General features: G+C 44.2%; 1 non-coding gene across 1 annotated transcript; it reads right to left on the bottom strand.

Moving 5' to 3' along the window:
- Window positions 1–528: 528 nt before the first annotated feature.
- TRNAQ-UUG lies at window positions 529–600 on the bottom strand. Its single transcript has one exon. It is a non-coding gene; the product is annotated as a tRNA-Gln (tRNA).
- Between the last annotated feature and the right edge of the window lie 4,314 nt (window positions 601–4,914).

Raw genomic sequence — 4,914 nt, 5'->3', positions numbered from 1 at the left:
TAGGGCTTGAAAGACAGGCAAAGCATCGTAGTACCTCCTTGAACAAGGCTTGTGACTAAAGAAAAGAGGCGATAGAGATTCATTGGAAAGATGACCCTTGCAAGAGTTGATATCGAGATGCCTCTGGTTGGGCATCTGACCGGGCAGTAGAGCAAAGCGGGAAAGATCAGTATTGAATGAAAGTACGGAAACAAGCAAGGGGAATCGTAATCGTACTGAAAGAAGGAATGACTGAAAGGAATTTCTTGTGCCAGCCCGATTCCCTTCGACTTGAAAGCAAACCAGTTCTGACTTGAGTTATGCTTCTGGTTCTTCTTCCTCTCCTTATCAGTCGAGCTATTGCCTCTCCTTTCAGTCGAGCTCCTTCATTCCTTGCCCTGATAGGTGGTTGGGCTACCAAAACCAGCAGGTGAATAGAGTGGATCCCCTTAGAACGAAATAACATTGTATCCAACATGAAACAGAAAATTGTTTCATTCAATTTTCAATTTCAATCGAGAAGAATCTTTCGTTTCTGATGCGAACGATCTGGGACGGAAGGATTCGAACCTCCGAGTAACGGGACCAAAACCCGTTGCCTTACCGCTTGGCCACGCCCCATTTTTCTTTTTGAGAAGAAAAACTCAGCTAAATCTTGGTTCTTCGTCAATAACCAACCAAAATACATACACGGATCAGTGGTGAGATGCGGGCTCCCGAATCGAAGTGGTTCCTCGAGGAAGATTTCGAGTCAAATCCAGTATTTCTGACAAGCTAGGCAACTTTCTCTATATAAAAGAGAATATGAAACTCTTATTTCTTTTGTTTTGAGAGAGAGACTCGCCTAAAGGCTCATTCCAGGGAAGAGTCGAGTAGGCTCGGTCCTGCCCCTTTCACTGTAGCCAGTTCAACTAGAGCCTTTCACTGCATACTCCCACGGGTCTTTTATACTGCTAGCTGTATTGTATACCCAAATCTCCCCAACCCACCTACTCTTCAACTCCGCTCCTCAATTATACACCAAGTTCCTTGCCTTGCTTTTTCAACTACCTTCCCTCCATTCATTGCTGGCTGGCAGTAGCATCCCTTTAGTCAACCATTCACGGCACGGAAAGAGCTGAAAGAAAGGCATTCGACTTTCATGAAGGAGCTCGTAGCCGTGGAATCAGCTCTTCCCTTCACTGAGTTGCCTTATACATCTGATTAATCCGATACCGAGTAGTAGTCTTTGAAAAACGAGACAAATATGGCTTCTGCTTCCGCACCCGAGCACCTTCCTAAAGAAAAGAGGTCTCGTATGAATGCACTAGAATAGAAGGAGGGCGAATTGCATAAGTAGAGTTCTCCTCTACCTAGCCCTTTTCCAACCTCTAAAAATGACTCCAAGCGCACCTGGAATCACCACAATGGAAACTCTAGATGGGATACCATTAGGAAAAATGTCTAGCTTTTCTAGAGTTTTCTTGAATCTCGTGCAATCTCACTTACTGCGCTCCGCGCCTCTCCCTTTTATCCACCCATCCCGTACCTCTACTGTAGTCCCAGACCTTTGTCCCTTATCTCTCTCCCTTTACCTTCTCTAGTCACTTTCCTACCCGGAAAGGCAAGTCAGCTGGTACTCTTTTTTTTCTTCTAGCAACTACTCGACTGGACTTCAAGGCAGCTATAAAGCCAGCTTCATCAATCAATTTCAATTTTTTAGTCAATTTAGTAACCTAGGCTAAACAACTCAGAAAGCTAGCTAGCATTGAATGAAAAGCTGCGGTACATACCGTTGTTCACATAATGAGCCTCAATTTTTCCTAAAAGTACGTATAGTCTTCTCAGAGCCAACCTTTGTGGAGGACCTTCATAAGTCATGCAGCCGGAAGTATAGTTATGAAAAAAGGTTCCGGGAAGAATTCCCGGTTGAACGGAACCAGTTGCACTGCCTAGCCCCTCTATACCAGCAAATCTCTTTCTTATGGCCGGTTCACAGGGGGACAGCAGCAAGCATCGGCACCATACTTGGCTGTTGTGGTCTTTGCTCACAGATGGACACTGGAGCCAGAGCCCTCGATTCGCTCATTTCAACGAAGCGAAGTAAGTTCTTCGCTATTGCAAAGGGGTAACAACCTCTCCTTCTTATGTTGTTTTTACTGGGAAATGCCAGGCAAAGCTGCTTTGGCGTGCACTGAAAGGACGTCTTTCAAAGGTGAGTGCATAATCAGGTGTAGAACGGAGGGGATATCCTAAGTTGATGTGCACAAGTGCTTCCTCTTTAGGAAGTCGATTTTTCTTGCCTCAACCAATTTATTTGTACATCAACACAAGAAGTGGCGATCAACGCCATTGAATAAGATAGACCGCCCTCCTTTAAGCATAAGTCCCGCTTTTTTTTTCGAAGAAAGAAGCATCTATCGTATTGAGAGAGAGGGGGCTGGACTCGACCAACCGCATCGGAAAGTGAGACAACAATGCAATGGATTGAAATGTCTGTATCAACTAGAGCAGAAAGGTAAGCATAGGGGAAGACTTGTTTTTTCATTCATCATCAAATCAAAGAGTGGTCTATCCAGACGGTCAAGTCAGGTCGGTTAGGCACAGGCGTAGAAAGTCATCAGGTAGGTAAGCAAGCCTACTGAGGGAACAGCAATCGCGTACGGGACAAAGGCCAAGGTTTCCGCCAAGTCCGACTAGCCAAAAAGTGTGAGAAGTCGATCGCGTAGGTGAATTCAAAGTAGTAGGCCTCGGAAGGCAGGACTATGAGAGTGGTAGCCGGTTTCAGCCTCGGTCGGGTAGGATCAGAGGACTAATCGGAATGGGGGAAGTGAGCCTTCACTTCATAAGGCAGGGGTTGGAGTAAGTTGAAGCCGTAGGCGCGAAGCGAAGTCAATTCAAAGAAAAAGAAAGAGTGAAGTATGAGTAGTAGCCTTCTATAGAGACTAGCCCCGTAGACGAGCCGGCTTAGAGGGGTAGGACAGGCGTAAAGTCAAAAGAGGCAAGGGCAAGGTTGGTTCGACAAACAACATCTTCTTCTCCGATCTGAAATAACAACCGATTTCTCCGACCGGAGAATAGGCTCAATCAATTCGGTCGGGGAATCGGGTGCGCGGGCTCGATCGGCAATTCCGCTGCGCGGGTGAGGGTGCCTCCGTACAAGTATGCCAATCGGAGTACTTCAAATTAGCCAGATTATCGAGGGACCGGACCTTAAGACATACTCTTCGACCCGGTCAGAATCTTATATACCTGAAAGATCAGGTATATAAGATTCTTTTCAGGTTCATGTACCTTATTTAGGATTTAGGCAATTCTAGGGCTCATTATAAATAGAGTTCCATCGACATCAATTCACCCGGAGGAAGATTGATTACACTTCACAATCTCAATGGGATGAGATGGGAGTCAGATTCAACATAGATGATCGGATTCGGGCAAAGAGCAGATGAAGAAAGCCAGAGCTCATATATGCGAAGAGCTAACAGGAGCCATTCAAGTTGGTAAGGAAAGAGAGGAGGTGATTGAGATTCCACTTAGCATGATACTCTTTTCTCAGAACAAAAATACCAGGCGATAGGATAACTTCTTAGCTAGTGGAAGTTCCTCTCCTTCACAGGAGAGCTACTTCGTGAGATTTCTCTTTTCTTTCCAAATTTCTCTATTCTACTAGATAGAAAATTGAATAGTGTTCTTTTTGAGAAAAGAAAATAGGGACAGAATTGATAGAATTTTATTAAGGTGCAACCATCGGAGCTAACGATTAGACGTACCGGGGGAGACAAGAGTCTAGGCGAAAAGCCTATGCAGGAGTGGCGTGGCGGAGATGCACTCTTTCTTCTTCATTTTCATAAGAAAGAGTTACGCTTTCCTACCATCAAAGAAAAAATAGACTGTTCTTGAAAATGAAAGACTGAGAAAGGTGGGAATTAAACTACTGGGAATTCTACTACGAATTCATCCTCAAATGAAAACTCACTTATATTACAGGTTGACGGAATGAAATTCTTTCTGCGAGCTAGTGCCCCGGAGAAAAGGAATGTTTAGCTCTCCCCTCCACACAGAGTTAGGGTAAAAAGAAATGAGCTAAGAGCTAGAGTGACCGGAGTTAGGGAAACTCAGAGTTATATAGCTAGGGAGCTAATGAGTCCGAGTTCGAGTCCTGAGCTAAGTAAGTAGCTCCTGAACTCCCGATCTACTTTGAAACAAAAAAACTTATCGAGCTGGATTAGAAGATTAGTCTATTAATGAAATGGTTACTTTCTTTCCAAAGCCCCGCATGAGCAAGCCAAGCTACTCACTAAGACTGCCCAAGCTACTCTCCTTCTCAAGCCAACCCCAGGTCGGGACGAGACTTTCTTTGAGCTACTGGGGAGCTACTTTCTACCCTAGATCTTCTCATTGCGTTCAAAGGAATGCTTAATCCCTCTACAATCGCCTAGAATTCGTGAAAAAATGACTTTCTTCGCTTATCCAGTTTGCATTCTACTCCAGCTTTCCTGGCTAACTACTAAGCTTTCCAGGTTCGCTACTCTAGTTGAACTCGGGCTTCCCTACAAAGTTTTTATTAATTGGTCCTTACCTGCCCTGCCCGTACTATTACTAGATTGAGCACCAGAACCGAACTCAGGCTCGTTCAATTCTCAATTTATCCTAAAGCTTGAAAGCAATGCGGATTAGCACAGAAAGCCTGTTAGGAAGTCTTTTCTTTGAAGAATTGAACAAAACTCAAATTTCACTCAAATTTTGAAGAATTGAACAAAACTCAAATTTCTGTCAATCATGAAAACGGGACTTTATTGAAAGAAAAATGGTCTCTAAGGCTGGTTCAAAGCCCTATTTTAGATAGGAAAAATCCCATTTCATTCGGTTTTTCTATTCTGAAATTCCTGATCCCCCCTGAGGGAAGTAGCTAACCTAACTTCATATGGATTAGTAAGGATCAACTGGGAATCA

This window comes from Phalaenopsis equestris, unplaced genomic scaffold (assembly GCF_001263595.1).
Source record: "Phalaenopsis equestris unplaced genomic scaffold, ASM126359v1 Scaffold001354, whole genome shotgun sequence".
NCBI lineage: Eukaryota > Viridiplantae > Streptophyta > Magnoliopsida > Asparagales > Orchidaceae > Phalaenopsis > Phalaenopsis equestris.
Note: the sequence above shows the minus strand (reverse complement) of the source record. Positions and strands in the feature narration are given on the sequence as shown.